Genomic DNA, 25,235 nt, shown 5'->3' on the forward strand with positions numbered 1-25,235 from the left:
TAGGGTATAGAGCATACTAAGTTATCTTCTCATTCTATCATTTGTACTCTTAAGTCATATAATTGCTTTAGCTTTTATTCATAATATTTCTAAGCATCTACCCTATAAAGAAGTTGTCCTTAATCTACTTTGGCAATTGGGTATGACTTAGAAAATTTCTATTTTACATAAGACTATCACTTAAGATTTGGTACCTTTACCACTTGATTAGGGTACAATTTGTTTGTGTTATGTCTATAAAATCAAAACTAAGTTTGTTGGTTTGATTAAGTGGTACAAAGCCCAATTGGTTGCTAAGGGGTTCTTTAAATACTCATATTTTACTTTCTCTATATGTTGATGACATGATTAGTACAAATGATGATGTTTATAGGATTATAATTTTAAAATCATATTTGGCTTCTGATTGGAGCCAAAATATGTGCTCTAATGGCACATATTCAATATGATTTATGCACCAAAGGACACTCAAATCACCCAACTTGACCTAAATCAATGCTAAGGCCCTAGCCATGAATTTAACTTATATTTTGAAGATTTATGTCAGGTTCAAGGGAAGAAAATGGTGCAAGTTGAATTACTTTAAATTTTGAAAGATCAAGAAAGTGTTAAATAAGAAAATAAGCAAGTTAAGACTCATGGACCATGAGAAAAGGCAAGACGAGGATATCATGAGTTTGAAAGATGAGAAATGACCATTATGGAGTAAGAAAGAAGGCAAGAAAACATGGGAAATGAGGCATGAAGCAAGATTCAATTGCATGAAAATTTAGAACTCAAAATCTATGGCAACATATACTTTGATTTTAAGGACAAATTTGGAGTACTTACCAAAGTCTATTTTAGATATACTATATATTTTTCGAAGCTCGGGAAGTTAAGAGTCTAACGCTTCAAATGGTGTGCAAATTAAAGTTGAAATAAAGAAGTTATGGCTTTTTGAAGACAATTGCACCAAGTTGAAGGACCATTTTGAAATTCAACTTATGAATTCGAAATCCAATTCGAAATGACCCCAATCAAATTCACCCACTATCACTTTGATGTTTCACCTCCTCTACCTTAGGAATTACATCTAAGTCACTCCATCAGCCCTAAGTGGATCCCACACAACTAGAAATTACCATTTTATTATTATTTTTTAATCATTTTTAGGTAATTATTTTGTAATAAGTGGCCAATGAGAGTGTGTCACATTACTATGACAAAAATAATTTATGGTGTCACTATTTATGATGACACTTTTAAAATAATGACACCATATGGCTTAAAATCCACAAAGGTGACACATCATATAAAAATTTTCAATTAGGATCAATGATATTAATTTAGGTTTATAGTGTTAGTTTTCGAAAAGTCACACCATATAAAATAATTTTTTTTTTCTAAATATTATAACTTAATGGGCCCACTTTGAGAATAATGATAGTATATAAAAAAAAAGTCATTGTTTCCACATACCCATAATCCAAAAAAATCTCATTCCATAATCCTAACCAATCACACCCATAGTTAACACACAACTGTTCTTCTCTACTTCGTGGACTCTCAGGTAACCCAAAATCTCTTAGATCTTTCATTTTCATTTTTTTTTATTAATGTCAAAATCTTTATTAATACAATTGATTTATGTTTATTGATTTAATATATTTGTAATATGGATTGTGTAAATAGTGTTTTTTTTTATTGAGTTGTGGGAAAGTAAAAACTAGGTTTAACATTCTACCATATCTTCTAGTTTATTGTTAAACCCATAAACCCCAAAATGAATGAAAATAAGAAAACTGAATGATTTTTTAATATCTTTTATACTCAGAATGAGAGATAAACATTTTACAACATGAAATTTTCTTTTGATCTTGTAGGAAATTTCCTTTGAAGAGACTTTCTGTTTGTTTTCAAGGAATATTGTAGTATATTGTGATGAAGATATTGATTGGTGATATTTGAAAAATAATTTTTTAGAAAATTATTTTCAATATTATCATCTCCCACAAAAGGAAAAATGAAATAGTTTTCATATCATGTTGGAGTCGGTTTGGAATGTTGGAATTAGCAATGAGAAATTAATTTTATTTTTTATTTATTAATGTAAATGAATTGTTTTTTAAAATTTAAATTGGAATGAAAATTTTTATAATTATAAAAATGATCAAATCTTATATTTTGATTTTCTTTTTTTTTTCTTTTCTTTTACATGGTATTATGGTTAATATCTCATCTTGTTCTATTCATATTTTTTATATTCTTAAAATATGTTTTTTGTTTTTTGTTTTTACCTTCTTTTCTTATTGTTTTTATATGTGTTGACCAAAATTTAGAGTAATTTGAAATTGATGATGAAATTTTCCTTTCAAGGTTAGAAAATTTCTATAAAATCATTTTATTACATAATTTTTTCAATTCCTTCCATAAAACTCTTCCTTTTTCCTTTTTATTTTTTTTTAATTTTTTTTTTAAGAAGATGTTTGATAATTTTCTTTTGATTTCTCTTAAATTTCCTTTTATTGGACTGTTTGTTTATTTTCTAAGAATATTATAATATGTTATGATGAGGATATTGGTTTGTGATATTTGAAAAATAATTTTTGAGAAAATTATTCTCAATATTGTCATCTCTCACAAAAGGATTCTAAAAATATATTTTATTTTTGCCTTCTTTTCTTATTGTTTTTATATGCATTGACCAAACTTTGAAGTAATTTGAGATTGATGATGAAATTTTCCTTTCAAGGCTAGGAAATTTCTATAAAATCCTTTTATTACAATTTTTTTCCAATTCCTTCCATAAAACTCTTCATTTTCTTCATTTTTCTTTTTTGATGTTTGATAATTTATTGATCTAAAGAATATTAAAAGTAAAAAAATTTAAAATATTGAATATTTTTTCCTTTGATGTTTTTATTTTATTATTATTATTATTTGAACATGTTTTTCATATCCAAATTTTCTATTAATTATTTTACTTAGAAAAAAAAAATCAATTGGAGTTATGACTAAAAAATCAATAATTTTTATAAAAGGTTCTTTAATTCTTTCTCATACTAATTTTTCTCTTAATATTTCTTAAGAGTGAATTAGGTTTTTTTTCTTATATACACAATTTTCATGCTTGTTATAATATCATGTCCTATCATATTAGTAATTGAAAACATTTTTATATTTTGTTACTTAAATTTTATTTTATATAATTGAGATGAATTTTAATGGACATTGTTATTTCACAAAATGAACATTAAAAAAATATTGAAATTAAGAAAATCCTTCCAAGAAATAAAAAAAATATAAAAAAAATTGGATGTTAAAAATGATTTTTAAAACATAATGAATTATAAAAAAATAAATTTAAAAAGTGTAGATTTTAAGTGGAAGATTAGTATTTTCTAAAATATTAGATTTATATTTTGATTTTGTAGTTTTGATTTATTTTATATTTTCTTGAATAGTTTTTATTTGAGTTTAAATGTGACTACTTTGTTATGAGATTCATTAAAGAGATAATTGTTGATTCCATAGTTATTGCATTAAATGTTTTACTCATTTAATGAATTGTACATAGTTTCATACTTCTAATTATTGTGATATTAATGTTATTTTCATTTGATTTTAGTTTGATGACAAAAAAAAAAAAAAAAAAAACATATTCTCAAGTAGAATTTGATGAAATCAGAGGAGAATTGATTACTTTTGTGTTATAACTAATGATGAATCATGTTGATGTATTGTGATCATGCATGGTGAGTCCCTTAATTGTTATATAAATTTTCCATTGGTATTATATAACATTACTTATTCTTTACGAACTATTTTTATATCAAAATAGGAAAAAGAAAAAAGAAAACATTAGTACTTAGATTTGTTTATTTTTTATAACATCACATTTTTATTTTCAATAAGAACTCTAAAACTCATTAAACTATAAAATGCAAGTATACACTATTGGGAGGACAGTATGAAGAATAAAAAGAAAGGAGAAAGAGGCAACAAGATTTGGATTTTTAGATGTGATTGTTATGTCATACATCATACGACATAAATGTTATTTTATTTGGAATTGAGAATTGTGGGTTTTTGGATGCAACTCTTATGTCATTTTATGGTTAACCAGTTTTATGCATATGAAATGTAGGTATACATGAATGTTGGGATGCTTAACATTTTTAAATCATGTTTTAATTTGTATTCACTTTTCTTTTTTAGTTTTGGTGGGTTTGATATACTATGTTTTGTGAACATTTGATATACAAATATTAGTAGATGATGTAATGTATTATAGGTTAATCCATAAGTATTATGAAAATATAAGTTAAATGTAATATGATTATTATATTTATGGACAAAATTTACACATGTTGATCTTATTTATTAATAAGCATTACAAAAATCTATAGGCTAATCAACAAAAAACAACCATATCTTCTATAATCATTTACAATGCAGTGACACTATAATTCAAAGGTGATATATTTAATGTGACATCATAACTCAAAGGTGATGCATTTAATATGGCACCTTATATCTCACACAACTCTATATCAAACTAAGCATCACTAAAATTATATGGTGTTGCTTCTAAATGCATCACAATTTATCTGCTTTGGTGTCGCTTCCAAATACATCACCAATTGGTACCCTCTATAGTGTCAGTGGATAAGGTGACATTATGTTGAACGACACCCTATGTTTAAGGTGACTCATTATAAATATCACCATATATGTTTTTCCTTGTAGTGCATGTTAGTTTATTGATTATATTATATAAAGTCTCTTAGTTCTAGGTTTAGAGATCTTGGATTTTTTTTCCGGAGAGTTTGACATTGGAGGAGGAAGAAAACAAGAACTTTGGTTTGTTTTCTTTTCTTCTTTATTAAATATATTGTTTTTAGTTTCTTTGATTCTATGGATTTTTATCCTATTATTGATTGTGAATGTGACATCACCCCCATAAGAGGCTAAAAAGACAACTTGGGGCTTAAAGCATGACGACCTAAGGACTAGGAAACCTAAGCATAACAATGAGATTAATTATTGGTTGGGCAACAATTTATCAATTTTTTTATCCTATCCTTGTGAATTAGTTTAGCGAATGATACGGTAGACTATGACCCAATACTAATGATTCTTGGTAACTCTTGATCATTAGTTATCCTCGTCTTCTTTATCGTTATTTGCCCCAAAACAAAGTTTTAAGGAGTAATAAGTATTAAAAAGTCAAATCTTAAACTGGTAATCAATCTCATTCATTTGATGGTTTTAGGAATTTGTTTTAAAAATGAAAAATTAGGTTTCGAATGCAATTTTGAGTTATAGAATTCAAGTTGGTCACGAACGACCAAAGATCCTAAAACCCTAAGATCATATTTACTTAAAAGACCCTTGTTTTCTCTAACTTTTATACCCTAAGTTGGATTATGGAAAACCCCAAACTTGAATCAATTGAATTTAAAATCAATATTCATTTTGTTATTAATTTAATTTCTTTTACTTAGTTTCACACTATTCATATATTGTTTTCCACTTTAGGATTCAAATAAAAACAAATTCATTTACCCTAGTATTAACAAATCTCATAAGCCAGTCTTTGAGGACGATGCCCGAAATACTACAAAAGCCATAACAACTTTTTCTTTGATCTTTCTTGGCCAAAGCTATGACATATTAGGCTTAAGTATTTTGGTATAACAGAGAAGTTCAGTCAGCTTCCTATTTTGAAAAGAAGAATTTGGGTTCTTTACCAAACTTTTAGATATTGGCGTAGTTTTTTCTCCAAAAGGTTATCTTCATTCACTGTCTAAGTACATAGTTGATATTCTCACTCATCTTATGAAATACTAAGACTGTTGATACTCCTCTTGAGGTTAATGTTCAATATTCTTCTTCCAATGATAACCCTTTGTCAAACCTTACTTATAGTGTACTATTATTGGTAGTTTAGTCTATCTCACAATCATATGTTTAGACATTGGTTATGTTGTTCACATTATTAGTTATTTTGTTATTTATCCTATTATAGTTCATTGGGTTGTTGTTCTTTGTATTTTGTGGTATCTCCAGAGCACTCTTTTTCAAAGTCTTTTACTTATGTCTACTTCCTTTATAAAGTTGTGTGCATATTCTGATGCTGATTGGGTTAGTGATCTCAAAGATTAAAAGTTTATCACTAGATTTGTTATATATTTTTTGGGATTTTATTATTTCTTAGAAGAGTAAAAATCAAACTATTAATATTTCTCGATTTTCCCTAGAAACTGAGTATCACGCTATGGCATCTACCACCAACAAGATAGTTTAGTTAAGCTGAGTATCATTTCTCTTTCTTGTCCCACTCTTATATATTGTGACAATAAGAATGTCGCTCAGATCACACACCACTCTGTCTTTCATGAAAGGACCAAGCACATTGAGATAGATTGTCACCTCACTCGTGAGTACTTTCAACACGACACTTTTACTTTGTCTTTTGTTCATTTTTCCCTATAGAGTGCAAACTTGTTTACCAAGTCACACCTATTTCCATGTTTTTGGTTAGAAAATTTTTTATGCTTAGTTGTGTCATGAGTTTGTAAGGGAATGTTAGAATTATTTTTGTTAAATTTATTTGTTTCCTATATTAGATTTATTGTTTTTGTTTTTAGGAGTAAGAATAAATTAGTCATTTTTTATTTCTTTTGATTGCAAACCTATTTAAAATCTCTTTGTGTTGTACCTATTTTTCAAGTGATTATAATAAGAAACCATAGAATTTACTTTCTCCATTTGTCTATGATTCTTTTGAATCTCACAATTTTCTTGCAAGCATAATGGCCTAAACGAATGAAAAGTTAAAGTTAGATCCCCATGGCATGGAAAATGTGATAGAAATGAGTGATTGTTGAGGCCACAATATAAAGGTTGTAGTGATCACTTCTCAATTTAGTTGATGTATTTTTCATTATAAATCATATTTTCAATTTTAAAAATGTTATTTATATTTTGTAGCATTTTTACTATTTTCCATTGAAATTTTACCTTTTCTTATTGATTTTAGCAGGATATCATGAAAATCTAGTACCTTTTACTCTATCCCCCATGTTTGCTATAATACAAGTGGCACACACTCATCTAACCTTCTTTTGAATTTAAATTATCTCTCATGCCAATGTCATACCCTTTCTTTTTCTATAATTAAATGTTTCTTTATCTTAAATTAACATAATTCTTTCTCCACCAAATACCATATCGATGTCTCTTTAAAAGTAACAAAAAAAATTTAATTTTGCAGCAATAGGTACTAATTAACTCATTTGAACTATAGGATATAAGCTTTTTTCAGTTCTTGACTAATGTTATTTTGGCCCTTTTGTATGAAAAGACTTGGCTTTGTTCATGGGGGATTACTTGAGTTCAAGATGACTTTTACATAACCAAATGATCCCTTGCATTTTGCAGTTCTAAACTAATGTTATTTTGGACCTTTTGTATGAAAAAACTTGGCTTTGTTCATGGGGGATTACTTGAGTTCAACGTGACTTCTACATAACCAAATGATCCCTTGCATATATTTTACCCTAGTTTGGATGGCAACAAAATTATTAGCAAAGAAGCTTTTAGGAACTCACCACTAAGTAGGAATGGATGTTGCATTTGTAATAGGATGATGTACAGAATGCATACCTTCTTACTTCTCTATTCTTTAAGATAAGTGCAATGCAAACAAGTGTAGCATAATTTTGTACTAATTAATAAGATGGTGACCCTTTTCACTAATCCAAATTATGAAAATCTTCTTCTTTCCACAATTTCCAAAAAATCAAGGCATGCATTAATAATGAAAAACATTCATAATATGACAGATTTTCAATTTAATATCATCTACCTGTTGGTTAGTATCTCAAATTCCTAATTGTAATATATTCCTTATTGTAGGCGGAATTTTATATAGAATATTTCCTAAGTTAATATATGATTGCAGTTAGATTCCTTACAAAATAAGGGAATCTAGTAGAAATATCTCTATAAGTATTTTAGGTCGTATGGGGAAAATGTTATGAGAGAGTTAGTTGATCTTGTGAGACTATACAATGTGGATAGAAATATGAGAAAGAACGAGAAACACCTAGTAGAGTAAGACCAGGATGTAGATGCGAGGAAGAGTAAGAAACACCTAGTGGAGTAAAAGGGTTTATGGTTCAAAGTGGAGATACAAAGAGTGGGGAAAGTGAGATATTTTGAAACCTAATAATTGTATTTATTTCTTTCCTTTATAATATTCTCTATCACACAGTGGAACATTCTCTCTCATCCATGAAGGTAGGTATGGTTAGTAGAATCATGTTGTGCTTTATTTTTGTATTTTTCCATTAATATGTTTGAATTGAAGCTTTTGCATATACAATAGGTGATATCAAAACCTTGGTTGAAGATGTCTAAAAGACCCTTGGTTCAAAATGTCTAGAAGAGCCTTGGTTTGGAAGAGCATTGCTTAAAGACTTTAAGAAGAATAAAGAACGTAGCACAATAGATAGTTGCAAAAAATATTTTTTCTTTTTTCTTTTTTGAAGTAAGTCAAGTGTTCTCTCATCATAATGTGATATAAGAAACAAGAAAATCACAGTGCATGATAAGACCATGGTGCACAAAGGAAAACATGGCAAACAAGGAAAATATATATCATGCAGAAATGGAAATTTGATTTAGGTGAAGATTGTTGGTTAGTACCCCGAATTTTTAATTATAATATATTCTTTTTTGTAAAATGAATATTATATAGAATATTTCCTAAGTTACTATATGATTGTAATTAGATTCCTTATAGAATAAGGAAAACTAGTAAGAATATTTGTATAAATATTCTAAATAATGAGGGAAAAAAGTTATGAGAGAGAGAGAGAGAGAGAGAGAGAGATGAGCTTGTGAGGACATACGAGGTGGCTAAAATATGAGGAAGACACTCGATAGAGTAAGAAGACTTATTAAAGTGTATATGCAAGGAAAAGTGAGAGATACCTAATAAAGCAAAACAACTCTTGGTTCAAGATGGAGATACAAAGAGTGGGTAAAAGTGAGATGTTTCAAAACCTAATAATTATATATGTTTCTATCCTCTATAATATTTTTTATCATATAATAAAATGTTCTCTCTTATCCATGGAGATAGACATGGTTAACCAAACCACTTTAAAACCTCATATATTGTTATGTGTGGTTTGCTTTATTTTTCGTTTCTTTCATTAATATACATGTTTGCATTGAAGCTTCAGGGTACACAACACTACCTTCACCTATTCAACCAATTTGATTAGTTTTTTTAGCTTAGGAGAGTCAAGACAAATCTACATAAAGTAGTGATCCATTTGGAAATGATTAATAACACCTCATAGTATAACACACCTCTACTTGACAAGAGCAAGCTAATTTTGAATTTTCCACATGAGCACCAAACTTTCTTAGATCATATGCATGGTTTTAAAAACCAAATTGGACTAGACCAAAGCGACAATGCTTCCTAAGGGAACCAGATCACTCTATGAGGAGCCCATCCGACCCATTTGTCATTAAGCCCAATAAGCTTTTAGTCTTTCAAGTTAATGATTCTTACATGCATTTTATACCCCCACAATCTTTACATATTTTTTTTTTTATCCATTTTCAATGTGGGATTAGTTAGTGAGTAGAAAATTTTTTTGCAAGCTGGAGAGTTTGAGCTAAGACCTTCACGTTTTAAAATTGAAGTTTAACCATTAAGTTATGAAGCTTTTTCACTCTATTATATTTGCAAATAAAAATATATAATAAAATTAATTTTTTTTTTCAAATTTTTATTGTATAAAGTATAAAACACTTTCACATTTATTTTTATAATAATTATATAATGTAATTAAAAAATAAATAAATTATTTAATATAATAATTTCAAAATAATAAAATACAATAGACATGCATATAAAATTAAATAGTATAATTTTATTCATTTTATATATATCTTTATATTTAAATATTATAAATGTTCTATTTAATAAAATTTAAATATTAATATATTTATATTTCTCTTTATAATTTAATTTGATATGTCAAATATAAAAATGAAATACTATTAAAATATTTAATTATATATAATTATTTAAAATTTTATATAATATATAAATTATTATTTATAATGTCACCGGGTTGACCGAGGTCTGACCACTGATCCGACCAGTGAACCATGAATCGATAACTTTTCCGGTTCAATCGTCGGTCCAATTCTAAAAACATTGATCATATGACTTGAGTAGTACAAAAATGCATGGCTCCACAATTGATTTATTTATTTATTATTATTTTAACCATGAAATGTGGGCCCCCATGTTGTTCTTAAATCTTAAATATCAAATAAAATGATGAAATATTTTAAAATTTTTAATTATATATATATATATATATATATATATATATATATTTTCACTTATTATAATAATTTTTAATTTTCAACCACGATTCAACAACTAGTTCAAGCCTTGAATCATGAATCAATAGTTCCATTAATAACCAATCCAATTTTGAAAGCATTGGTAAATATAGGCATAAAACTATTGGAAATAACTCCCGACTTTCCAAGGAAGGCCTAAACTTCCCTTTTTGCTTGCTGAATTCTAAATTTAATAGCATTGCAAACGCTGCAGATTAAAAACACAGGTTTAGTTTTTTATAGTTTCTAAATTTTCATCCTATTATCATGCCTTTATGTCTTTGGTACTTAGAGCAGAGATTGAAAGTGGAGGCCCATACTGTTAAGTTGGCAACCAAGGATGAAAGAATAGCTCAAGGTTCTATTACTGTCTGGAATTTCAAATTACATAAAATTGGGACGACAAAGAAATTAAAGAATTTAATATCCTAACATCCTACGTACACAAAGAACAAAACCTTTTTTTTCATCTTACAATCAAATGTTGAACTGAAAGGTTACATACATAAAATAACCAACCATCCTTGAAGAACTTGTGCTCCGAATGACTTCTCATCGCCTTTGGAAGTTAAATGCCTTAATGGCGTAGGCAAAGATGAATAAGAACAGCACCACAAACCCAACAACCACAGCTGCAACCACTCCCAGGCAATCATGTTTGAATCCAAAATAATCATCCAAGAATTGTTCCACCGTTTGATTTTTGTCAAGTAGTGTGTCCTGTATATCTCCAAACTGTGATGTAACCAATCCATACAAAGTCCATGCAACTGGACATATCCAATAGTACCATCTCCACCACACCGGAATTCTCTGTATTCATCAAGGAAGAAATGCAACAATATGAGTCATTTCTATATCCATGTGGTAAGGAAAGTTGCAATTTAAAGAATCACAGGTTGAGAGCACTTACGTTTCGTGGGACTATGAAACCTGAAAAGAGGTTCCATAATCCATAAAATGCCGCAGCAACGATGGAAGCAATATGTAGATTTGGCGTGGCAGCCACAGCCATCATGCCATAGAAGGTGAAGTACAACAAAATGAAGAACATGAAGAACAGATACCAGAAGAATTTAGCGGCTGTCCATTCAAATCCAATCATTGCATAAACTATAACACCATACGCCACAGCTTGTGCAAAGACACATGGAATCTCAACTAGAGCCTGCAACAAGAGAAGAAATTTGATTATTAAAAGGCAAAACGTATTAGATATATGCAAAGTCTGTAGCATCAGAAAACTAGTTACCTGTCCAAAGGCATATGGCAGGGCTGAATACAATGACTGGCTGGACCGATTTGGCGTTCTGAACCCCAAGGAAGAGAACAGCAGCATACATAGAATCCATTGCATTAAACAGATCTTGTGGCCTTGTCCTGCAATTTACCACATCAAATATAAATTAAAGTTGATATAGAGAAACATACTGAGTTCTCAAATTTTTGAACCAACATCAAATTACCTTTTGGTGCCCAGATCCCAGAACATTGCCCCAAACATCAAGGCTATGAAAGTCGTGAAGAGAAATCTCACTGCCGTGTATGGTGGGTTGCGCCAGTATGACCAACGTTGTTTCCATAAACATGCCAAAAATTGGGTGAAGAAGGGTTGGGAGTATTGAGTAGCGAAATAGAGGTCTTTTGTACCAGGGGAAGGTTGGCTCATTTCTTTAATTAAATCTTCGTTTCTCCTGAAACATATCCCACTTGTTAGAAAAGGTTTCAACAACAAATTTAAGCTTTTCATGAGAAACATTAGGATGGATGTATATGACTTTTCAATCTTATAATGCAATTAGATAACATATGGTTGACTCACCTGTATAGGTCCGAATTCTTGTATATTTCATTGAAATCGACACCCAAAGTTCCTTCTTGTGCTCCGGTGGTAACTTCCAGCATCCAGGTTGCAGGGTTATAACCATCTTTGATTTTACTGACTCTTTTAATTCCCTTTATGAAAGCAAGTGATATGTATTAGTAAGTGCTTAATATGAATTAACTCAAACTGAAGTATTCACTTCTTATAGCTTCTACTTTATCATGGCAGGTTACCTCAAAATAGTTTATCAGATGGGAAGAATGTCTACCCAGTGGTCCCACGTATATCTCTTGCCCTCCACGCTTCATCAGGAGCAACTGCAAATCCATTTTAAATATTTCAGTGTCTATAAGCAAAGAGCACAGAAGAGAAACTATAATTCTATCCCTTAATATTTCCTACCTCATCAAAGGCCTCAAATATGTCAATACTTGGCTAATGGATGGTGCACACAACTCTTCTTCCTGTGTCCACAGTGTTTCTGACTGTTCTCATAACAATTGCAGCAGCTCTTGCATCTAGCCCTGAAGTTGGCTCATCCATGAATATTATTGAGGGATTTGCCACAAGCTCAACTGCAATAGTCAGCCTCTTGCACTGCTCGGTTGAGAGGCCATTTACACCTGGCAACCCAACCAGTGCATCCCTCAATGGGGTCAGTTCCACAAGCTCCATGACTTCCTCAATGAACATCTGTAACCATTAGCAGTTTGTGACTCTTCTGTTAGCAGTTTGTGAAGAGGTTTCCCTAGTCTTACTAAATGGATCGGTTAATAGATGCAAATGCTCAATAACACTCATTAGCTCGCATGAACTTCACCCAATTGGATTAAAAGTCAATGAAACTTGAACCAGCACTTTTTCCCAGGTGAAGGTCAATCCAAACTTGAACCTGACCTTACCTCAACCAAGTCTGCAAAGTCAATTCTAGGGCTTTGCTTGTTTAGAGCACTAAATTGAACAATAAAAATATGGAAACAATTAAGAAGACTCCTACCTTTCTGGTTTCAGAATTCACATCAGAAGGCAACCGCAGCCAAGCTGAGTAGAGCAAGGACTCATGGACAGTAACATGAGGAGAGTGGATGTCATTCTGCTCACAGTATCCAGAAATTCGAGCAAAAGTCTCTTGCTTCTTTGGGTAGCCAGAAATAGTGATGTTACCCTCAATATATCCATCAGTTTTCCGACCAGCCAGTACATCCATGAGAGTGGTTTTACCGGCACCGCTAACACCTATCAGAGCTGTAAGAACACCAGGCCTGAAAGCACCACTCACCCCCTTCAGAAGCTCCAGTCTGTCTTCAAGGGCACCCTGACTTTCATTTCCTGCAAGTTCATTTCAAACAACTCAGTTCTCATTTCTGGTTTATAGTACATTATGAAAAAACTTCAGTGCTGCTAAAACATATGTCATCATTTGAATAAATATGACGTTACCTCTGGCATGTCAACTGAGTATCTAATATCATCAAAAGTGATAGAATGTGGTTGGAATGGAAGAACCATTCCTTTCTTCTTATTATGGTTAGCCTTAGCAATGGCTTCTACCATTTGCTCTCCCCTCTCTGCATTTCAAGTTTAAATTCAGTGACCCATATAAAACATGTAGTTAAATGACAAGAATTGAGTTACACAAAGGCATGCATGCATGCACCATGTATGAGTTTCATCACCTGTGGTTGCAGTTTTCGCATTGTCAACAGAACCATTTATCTTTCCTCCAGTTTTGGCATTGTCAGACTCTTCTGTTATAACAGCTTGAGGCTTCTCAAATGCTGCGCAATTTGCACAATGTTAGTACACTAATCTCATATTTTTAGGAGTTTCAATGCAGAGAAGGTACAGATACCCACGATTTAGGTAATTAAGGCAGAGAGTGTAAAAGATGTTGAAAACAAATATGAATCCAAGCAGTGCCCCAGCTCCTATCCAGTACCAGTGTGCGTCTGTGAAGAACCCACGAGACTTCAATACTGTGACTCCAAGGGATTCTGTTGAGTCGGTGACATTCTGAAAAATGGAAATAAGTACAATCATCAGTTACTGACACACATAAATAAACACAAATATTCACATGGAACATTCAAGAACTTAATTTGCTCCAACTCTTCCCAAGGAATTCATTTACCACTATTGCATTCTGTGCATACATCAGAGGGGAAGACCAGTAACCCCAAATCCACCATTTCTTGACATTATCTGCAGCATTGTCCAAATAAAAAAGGAAACAAAAATTCATTGTTAGGGGTTATGCACAAGAAGGTTCCATGCTTCCTAAAAGAATATTTCCTCATCATACCATGTGACAGGATAAAACCACCCAATGCCATGAGCATAAGTACAGCAAATGCCCCAAATGTGCTTGCAACAATCATGTTTCTACCGGCTGATGCTATAAATCGAAATAATCCAGATGCCATCTGATTAACAAGCAAGAGGAGAAGATACTGTCTAAACAACCTGCAATAAGGAGATTTGTTTATTCAGCATTAATCATTTTGGAACAGAGAAAACATGTAAAAGAAATCTGGATAAGTTTCTACAGCTGCATAACTTTTTAACTTTAACCTTTCCACATTTGGATCGAATCCAATGACATAGTAAGTGATGAACACCCAAACACCTGTTTGGCTTTGTGGAGCCTAGTTTTGTTTGATCCAGTTTGACGACCCGACCCGAATAATATTGCATGGCTTTTTTAATGGGAGATTTATTGAGGTCTGTTGGGCCCGTTTAGCCCATTGTGGAACCACCTTTTGTAATTAGGGTTTTTTAGTGTGGTGGGGTTGCCGTGTTATATATATAGAGAGAATATTGTAACCGCCAGGTTGTACTCTGTATTCTTCCCTGATAATAATGATATCCTGCAACTCCGTGGATGTAGGCAAATTGCCGAACCACGTAAATACTATCTTGTGTGTGTGATTTTTTTCTTTGGCGTGTGTTTTCTCTAATTTTTGTTTCTCACGAGTTGGGAATTCGGTTTAATTCCCTACAACTAGTATCAGAGCCTAAGGTTAGGTTTGAGTGGGAGCAATGGCAGAGGAAGTAGGAAAAGGTGTCTGGAATAGAAAAGTTTGATGGCACAGACTTTGCGTATTGGAGAATGCAAATTGAAGATTATCTCTATGGGAGGAAATTGCATCTGCCTCTTTTGGGGACAAAACCTAAGAGTATGAAGGCTGAGGAATGGGCGCTTCTTGACAGACAGGTTCTAGGAGTTATTAGGTTAACTCTATCTAGGTCTATTGCACATAATATTGTAAAGGAGAAGACCACAACAAATTTGATGAAGGCTTTGCCCGGTATGTATGAAAAGTCGTCTGTAAACAATAAGGTGCATCTGATGAAGAAATTGTTCAATTTGAAGATGGCAGAGAATGCATCAGTAGCACAACATCTGAATGAATTTACTACAATCACAAATCAATTGTCATCTGTAGAAATTGATTTTGATGATGAGATTCGTGCTCTGATCGTCTTGGCTTCTTTGCCAAACAGTTGGGAGGCAATGAGGATGGCAGTAAGCAATTCTACGGGAAAGGAAAAGCTCAAGTACAATGATATACGAGATTTAATTCTGGCTGAGGAGATTCGCCGAAGAGATGTAAGTGAAACTTCAGGATCTGGTTCTGCCCTAAACCTTGAGACAAGAGGCAAAGGTAATGATAGAAATTCAAATCGGGGTAGATCAAATTCTAGAAATTCTAATTGAAACAGAAGCAAATCTAGATCAGGTCAACAAGTACAATGCTGGAATTGTGGGAAAACAGGTCACTTTAAAAGGCAATGCAAAAGCCCTAAGAAGAAGAATGAAGATGATTCTGCTAATGCTGTAACAGAAGAGGTACAGGATGCATTACTTCTTGCAGTAGACAGTCCACTTGATGATTGGGTTTTGGATTCAAGAGCTTTGTTTCATACCACTCCACACCGAGAAATCATACAGAATTATGTTGCAGGTGATTTTGGTAAGGTGTATTTGGCTGATGGTTCAGCGTTGGATGTTGTGGGTCTGGGAGACGTCTGGATATCGTTGCCTAATGGGTCTGTTTGGTTACTGGAGAAGGTTCGACATATTCCTGACCTGAGGAGGAATCTAATTTCTGTTGGACAACTTGATGATGAAGGACATGCAATACTATTTGTTGGTGGTACTTGGAAGGTTACAAAGGGAGCTAGGGTATTGGCTCGTGGAAAGAAGAACAGTACTCTGTATATGACCTCATGTCCAAGAGACACAATTGCAGTTGCTTATGCAAGTACTAATACAAGCCTATGGCACCGCAGACTTGGTCACATGAGTGAGAAAGGGATGAAGATGTTGCTGTCAAAAGGAAAACTACCAGAATTGAAGTCCATTGATTTTGACATGTGTGAAAGTTGCATCTTAGGAAAGCAAAAAAAGGTGAGCTTCTTGAAAATTGGCAGGATACCGAAGGCTGAAAAATTGGAACTAGTACACACTGATTTGTGGGGGCCTTCTCCGGTTGCATCCCTAGGAGGTTCAAGGTACTACATCACTTTTATTGATGACTCAAGTAGAAAGGTATGGGTTTATTTTCTGAAAAATAAATCTGATGTATTTGAAACTTTTAAGAAGTGGAAGGTCATGGTTGAGACAGAAATAGGTTTGAAAGTAAAATGTTCGAGGTCAGATAATGGAAGAGAGTACATAGATGGAGGGTTCAGTGAGTATTGTGCTGCACAGGGAATTAGGATGGAGAAGACCATTCCTAGGACACCACAACAGAATGGTATGGCTGAGGGCATGAACAAAACTCTCAATGAGCGTGCTAGAAGTATGAGGTTGCATGCTGGACTACCAAAAACTTTTTGGGCTGATGCTGTTAGCACTACAGCTTACCTGATAAACCGAGGACCATCAATTCCCATGGAGTTCAGACTTCCTGAGGAGGTTTGGAGCGGTAAAGAGGTGAAGTTTTCACATTTAAAAGTTTTTGGTTGTGTTTCTTATGTTCATATTGATTCTGATGCTCGTAGTAAATTTGATGCAAAGTCAAAAATATGTTTTTTCATTGGCTATGGTGATGAGAAATTTGGCTATAGGTTTTGGGATGAACAAAACAAGAAAATCATCAGAAGTAGAAATGTGATATTTAATGAACAGGTTATGTACAAGGACAGGTCAACTGTAGTGTTAGATGTTATAGAGATAGATAAAAAAAAAATATGAGTTTGTCAACTTAGATGAATTGACTGAAAGTACTGTCCAAAAAGGGGGTGAAGAAGATAAGGAGAATGTAAATTCACAGGTAGATTTGAGTACACCTGTAGCTGAAGTTCGCAGATCTTACAGGAACATTAGACCTCCACAGCATTATTCACCTATTTTAAATTATCTCCTGTTGACTGATGGTGGTTAGCCAGAGTGTTATGATGAAGCCTTGCAAGATGAGAATTCAAGCAAGTGGGAGTTAGCCATGAAGGATGAGATGGATTCCCTGTTGGGGAATCAGACATGGGAACTGACTGAATTGCCAGTAGGAAAAAAGGCTTTGCACAACAAGTAGGTATACAGAATAAAGAATGAGCATGATGGTAGCAAACGTTACAAGGCCAGATTAGTTGTTAAAGGGTTCCAACAGAAGGAGGGCATTGACTACACAGAGATATTTTCTCCAGTTGTGAAGATGTCAACAATTAGACTTGTACTTGGAATGGTGGCTGCAGAAAACTTACATCTTGAGCAGTTAGATGTGAAGACAGCATTCCTTCATGGTGACTTGGAGGAAGACCTTTACATGATTCAGTCAGAAGGGTTCATTGTTCAGGGACAAGAGAATCTAGTTTGCAAACTGAGAAAGAGCTTGTATGGCCTTAAACAAGCTCCTAAACAGCGGTACAAGAAGTTTGACAATTTTATGCATAAAATTGGGTTCAAGAGATGTGAAGCTAATCACTGTTGCTATGTTAAGTCCTTTGACAATTCTTATATCATATTACTGTTGTATGTGGATGATATGCTTATTGCAGGGTCTAACATTGAGAAGATTAATAATCTGAAGAAGCAATTGTCCAAACAATTTGCAATGAAGGATTTGGGAGCTGCAAAGCAAATCCTTGGTATGAGAATCATTAGAGACAAGGCTAATGGTACATTGAAGCTTTCACAGTCAGAGTATGTGAAGAAAGTTCTCAGCAAGTTCAACATGAATGAAGCTAAACCAGTGAGCACACCCTTGGGTAGTCATTTCAAACTAAGCAAAGAACAGTCACCGAAGACAAAAGAAGAAAGAGACCATATGAGCAAGGTGCCCTATGCCTCAACTATTGGCAGCTTGATGTATGTTGTGGTGTGTACAAGGCCAGAAATTGCACATGCAGTGGGAGTTGTGAGCAGATTCATGAGTAGGCCTAGAAAGCAGCATTGGGAGGCAGTTAAGTGGATTTTAAGATATCTGAAGGGTTCATTAGATACATGTCTTTGCTTCACAAGTGCAAGTTTGAAACTGCAGGGTTATGTAGATGCTGATTTTGCTAGTGATATTGATAGTAAAAAGAGTACTACTGGGTTTGTTTTTACTCTAGGTGGTACAACTATATCATGGGCTTCAAATCTACAGAAGATTGTTACTTTGTCTACTACAGAAGCTGAGTATGTTGCAGCAACTGAAGCTGGAAAGGAGATGATTTGGCTACATGGTTTCTTAGATGAATTGGGTAAGAAGCAGAAGATGGACATTTTACACAGTGACAGTCAGAGTGCAATTTTTCTTGCCAAAAATTCGGCTTTTCATTCAAAGTCGAAACATATACAAATAAAATACCACTTTATCCGTTATCTTGTTGAGGATAAACTGGTAATACTTGAGAAGATTTGTGGATCTAAGAACCCTGCAGAAATGTTGACTAAGGGTGTCACTATTGAGAAGTTGAAACTGTGCGCAGCTTCAATTGGTCTTCTAGCTTGAGGACAGGAGAATGAGTTGTAGGGATGAGGGATTGTTTTTTGGAGGATAGCGGTTTGATGTTGGTGATTGGACTAGTCTCCAAGTGGGAGATTTGTTAGGCTTTGTGGAGCCTAGTTTTGTTTGATCCGGTTTGACGACCCGACCCGAATAATATTGCATGACTTTTTTAATGGGAGATTTATTGAGGCATGTTGGGCCCGTTTAGCCCATTATGGAACCACCTTTTGTAATTAGGGTTTTTTAGTGTGGTGGGGTTGTCGTGTTATATATATAGAGAGAATATTGTAGCCGCCAGGTTGTACTCTGTATTCTTCCATGATAATAGTGATATCCCTGCAACTCCGTGGATGTAGGCAAATTGTTGAACCACGTAAATACTGTCTTGTGTGTGTGATTTTTTTTCTTTGGCGTGTGTTTTCTCTAATTTTTGTTTCTCATGGGTTGGGAATTCAGTTTAATTCCCTACAACACCAACTTCAACAAATGTGATGGGGATCTTAAGCACCCATGTGGAAAGAGCATATGCCCATGCAGGATAGAAGAGAAAGTCTCTTTGCTTGTAAAAGACAGGAAGTTTTGCAATTGCCATGACAAGTTCTACCATTCCATTAAACATGATCATGACAATAGTGAAGAACAAGGCACCCGTGTAAATGCTTCCATCTTCTGTCGAATTTTTGTGCATCTCAGTTCTTAGGAAGAGTGTCATTGCAATCACTGCCACTACTGCAAGCTAAAAATAGAAATAAAAATAATAAATTACGATCAGATATACAAAATTAAAAGCCATAGTTATAATTAGCAATAATAATAGTAATACTCACTTGGGTGAGTTTGAAAATATAAACAAATGAGTTCCTCTTCATCAGTAAGTACTCTCTTGACATGTTGGCATCTAATAGTTCCTTCTTTCTAACACCATACTTTTTGGTTGTCAAAGCAGCTGGGTGGCTTTTGGCCCTGACAAATGGTGATGCAAGCTCATCTGCTACTTTCCGTCCAAAGTGAAATGACTGGAATGCCTCAGCAAATTCCTTGACTGTGACAAAGCTGTAAGGCACATCTTTACGTGCCCAATACTGGGCCTGATCTTTTCTAGATGTTACTTGCAATGAATTTTAAAGTTCATGTTCTAGCTCTATTTTTTTCTCAAAAAAAGAAAAAAAAGAAAAGAAAAAGACAGAAGATAACAAAGCTAGATTTGCACTCACTTCTTGCAGGAAGTCTGCCACACCCTTCCTTGTAGGACATTTGAAGCCTATGGATTCAAAAAATTCAAGCACATCTTCACGAGGACCTTGATAAACAATCTGACTATCAAAAAGGAGAATGATGTCATAAAAAAGATTATAAGTCTCAGGTGCTGGCTGGAGGAGGGAGATGACAGCAGTCCCATTGAGAATGTGGATGGTTTGCTTGAGAGAATTGATGATGTGATAAGTTGTTGAGCTGTCCAAGCCAGTAGAGATCTCATCCATAAATAGTGCCTTTGATGGTCCGACCAGTATCTCACCTATCATTCATACATTTCACATGATGAATGGATTGGTTACGTCATAAATAATAACTTATATATTATATAAAATTTTAAATAATTATAAGAAATTAAAATTATATATGATTAAAATTTTTAATAATATTTCATTTTTATATTTGATATATCAAATTAAATGATGACGAGAAATATAAATATATTAATATTTTAAAATTTATTAAATAGAAAATTTATAATATTTAAATATAAAGATATATTTTAAATGAAAAAAATATAATATTTAATTTAATTTGCATGTCTTTTGTATTTTATTGTTTTAAAATTATTATATTAATTAATTTATATTAATTTTTTAATTACATTATATAATTATTATAAAATATAAATGTCAAAGCGTTTTATTTTTTTATATAGTAAAAATTTGAAAAAATAATAATTTTGTTCTATATTTTTATTTACAAATATAATACAATGAAAAAGCTTCATAGCTTAATGGTTAAACTTCAATTTTTACACTAGAAGGTCCAGTTCAAGCTCTCAAACTTGCAATTTTTTTTTTCTTTTCACTAACTAATCCCACATGAAAATGGATAAAAAATATGTAAGGATTATGGGGTATAAAAGGCATGCAAGAATCATTAACTTGTAAGACTAAAAGTTTATTAGGCTTGATGACAAATGAGTTGAATGGGCTCCTCATAGAGTGATTCGGTTTCCTTAGGAAATGTTGTCATTTTAGTACAAAATGCATTAAAATGTTTTTTTGACTTAAAAATAAACAAATAAGTTGAACAATCTGGTTTGCCAATCTGACTGTCGGTTCAATTTCGGTTCAACACTTAACCGATTCAATTAGTTGGACCGAATTGGAACCATGATCGACAAGTGGTTGGACCGGTCAGACCGATTGATCTGGTTAGGTTTTTAAAACATGTGTTTAACCATTCATCTCTTAAGGCCATGAGATAAATAAAAAATAAAAAAATAAAAAATCCTGCAAAAACAAGGGAACACACCTTAGAAAGGTTTTAATGTGCCTTTTCATACCTATGGCTTTGATACTAGTTGTTGGAATATCTGGATTAATTCATTCTAAGCCATGGATCGTAGGGTGCATGCTACTAACATCTTAGGTATACTAGATTTAAGCAACAAAAAACAATTATTAATTAAAAAAGACGGATCTAGGTGGTGCTCAGAAAACAATACCTACAATCTAGATATTCCCGGATCGATTCTAGTCAATGAAAGTAATGATGCAGATCTCAAACCTTGGTGATCTTCTACCTTATCATTCATTTGATCCTTGACAATTGTGTAGAGTGGCTACACACCTTGATAGGAAAGAAAGAAGAAGGCTAGGCATTTGGATGATTGAATGGTCTTAAAAGTTAGAGTTTATGTAGGGAATCCTAGATCTCTTTATTCCCTGTCCCACAATCAAGTTAGGCGCATTGATTTCTTCATAGTGCTCTAAATCATAGTAATGGAAGCAAAAAAAAAAAAAAAAAACATATTTTTAAACATACAAGATCTAGATTAATGGTTTAGAAACTTTTACCTTTGATTTGGATGTTCCCAAATCAAATTCCTTTTGGTGAAGATCAAGCCTAAAGTCTTCAAAAGTCTCATACAACCACAATCTTCCACTCGGTGACTCTACCTCGATCCTTGACATACAAATGGTGAGGTGTTTGGGAGGGTGGAGGCTAAAACTTTCTATTTTTGGATGGTAAAAGACTGAAAAGTTAGCAACCTTAACCCCTAAGGGAGTATTTATAGGGTTCCCTATTAGGTTTAAGTGACTTGAGCCTATCAAGGGCTTAGTCATTTAATCTAGCTCAAAAGGGTCATAATTGATTAATGTACCCAACAAGGTTGTCTAATTAATCGATTAGCCTAATTCAGAGTTATTGTTATGAACCCTTATGCAATCTTATGAAATTGTCAAAATGCTCTTATGCACATAAGTGAACCATGAGCTAGTCCAATCCTCAAATTGTGCCATCAAGGTATATGAGCTCAGACGGCAACCATTGGGATGCATAGAACAATATTGGCTCCTTTATAATCCAATTGTGAAGTTGATTTAACATCCTATCATATAAAATCAATTGCACTTAAGTGCCTTATGTAAATTACAATGAGATACTTAGTGCTCAGGTTCTTGACTTGCTACCCATTGCATATAGTCTCCCCATGAATTGATGTTTGTACTCTAACAAGGTGAAAGCTATTAAACTTTCAAGACTACCTCTACTGTTCTTGAGTTACATATCCTCCTATTATATGATCAACTAACATATTTTAGCTATTCAAGAGCTTATGTCGAGTTCCAATTAAGGAACTACTATGACTATAGTTTACATGAATACACCTCTTTAGAATCATCTAAGAGGACATAACGTCTCAATCCCATGAGATATTATGGTGCTTCTATTAAGAATACCTGTTGCTTTTAGCTTCCATCGATAGTGACCCAATCCATGGGGAATATACGATCACCTTAGGATTTTATCCATAGGTCAAAGTCACTGCTAACTTCGACACAAACTCAATATTCTCTCAAAGTTGAGAGATAATATAATGTAGCAGCTTGGTGAGGTCATGATTATCTATAACCTTATGTCATGACTCACATAGGTTTTGTCCAATGTGTAATCATACACACACTAGTACACTCACCATGGGAAACTAATCTTGATGGCTAAGACCAGCCATCCCTCCAATTAGGCGGTAACACTACAACCTCTAATGGGTTGTCTAAGCTTAGGAACTGGGTGTAAACAAATCATTTTCTTACAAGGAACACTTGACTTGGATCTTTCGTGCAATTCTTAAGGCACCTAAATCACATACAATGCAAAAGATGTAGGTCATAATACTTATAAGGTGCAATACATGTATACATTTTTACAAATTTTTTCACTAAACAAATAAACTCCAAATTAAGTAATACTAAATACATTTGATTTATTAACGAGTCTAGTAATTTGTAAACATAACTTAAAACTTATGAAAATTACTATAAGTTTCATATTATTTATATAAAAGGCTTTCAATAATTTTGATGACATTTTTGAAATAAATTATCTATCATGAGAACTTCCAAAAACTTAATTTATTCAGTAAATTGGAATAGTTGTACTTATAAGGAATATCAAATTTTATAAAGACTTTAAAATAAGAGAATTTTCCCTTAATATAGAAACTCAAGTCCTTAAAGATCTCAAAAATAGAAGCTTTGAAAAAAAAAAAGAAAAGGATCTTCTAAGGATTCTATAGAAAAAGAAACTAGATTCTCTAACAAATTTAAAAAATCTTTCCATATATAAAAAAAAAAAAAATCCTTAATGGTAACACCACTCTAATTTTAAATAAAACTTTAATTTGAAAATAACCTTCTCATGAAAATTTATTTTCCATAAGAAAATCCCAAATTAGCAACTTTGAAAGCACTTCTCATCACATGCAATATAACAATGTGCATAATATATATGTATATATATATATATATATATTCAAAAAGAGATCCCATGGTCAAATGATATTTTTCACAACTTTTCAATTGTGAATAAGAGCCATTGGTTTTCAACTTGCCATAACTTGACACCAATATTTGAACAACAAAAATATAGTTACTGGCAAGTAAATTATAAGTAAGATGAATAAGTAAACCATAGGGATCTGTGTTAACACCCTTCCTCAGGTGTCGCCTCCTATTTTTTGGCTTACATGTAGGTTTAATAAATTGGGTAAATAGACATGCAATGGTGAGGTTCGAAAACTTGACCTCTCACATGGCCCTAATACCATGTTGGATTACCAATTGTCCTAAAACCCTAAGTTTGTAGGATTTAAGCTTACAATGTATATCATACACTCTAATACACCTTTTATCAAACCCTCTAATATTCCTCTATAATCCTAACCATAATATTTATATAATTTCCTTGTCTAATATATCAATATTGTATCTCCCTTTTAGGGAATTGACTTTGCATTGTCTTCTTAAATATGTTGGCATTTTATTTGAGTTTTACTTGGCTTTGGTCCTCCTTCAAACAATGGTTTTTCATTTTTCCTTTTTCTTCCCATTCTTTTGCTTGTCATTCCTTGGTTCCATGCATTTTCAACGAGCTAGTTGAAGTTAATTTCAAATGACCTACTCCATATTTTTTTCTTTCTTTTCTTCTTGTTCTTTTTTTTTTTTTTGTAATTTTTTTTTTTTTTTTAGTTTATGGTCATCTTGTTTATTTAGTGTGTGTATGTGTGTTTTCTAAAAATGTGCACAGTTAAGAGCCAAATTTTGTGGCATATGCATAGGGCACATAGAAGATGCAATGAAATTAAAGAAAACTACTTCAACTTTCACAGTTTGGATCCTAAAATCTTCCTTGTGCAAGTTTTGACAATCAGAACTCTGCCCTTTTGAGAAACCAAAATAAGCTACAAGTTTTCAACTTGTGAATTTAGAGAATGTATAGACGGGGCACCTCAATTAAGATTAATTTTAGCCAGCTGCTTATACCCCATGTACTTTTGGTAGTGC

At 32.7% G+C, this 25,235-nt stretch overlaps 1 pseudogene; it reads right to left on the minus strand.

The window, feature by feature from the left end:
• Positions 1 to 10,789: 10,789 nt before the first annotated feature.
• On the minus strand, positions 10,790 to 20,708 carry LOC117922483 (annotated as a pseudogene).
• Positions 20,709 to 25,235: the final 4,527 nt, after the last annotated feature.

Source organism: Vitis riparia, chromosome 9, assembly GCF_004353265.1.
Source record: "Vitis riparia cultivar Riparia Gloire de Montpellier isolate 1030 chromosome 9, EGFV_Vit.rip_1.0, whole genome shotgun sequence".
Lineage (NCBI taxonomy): Eukaryota > Viridiplantae > Streptophyta > Magnoliopsida > Vitales > Vitaceae > Vitis > Vitis riparia.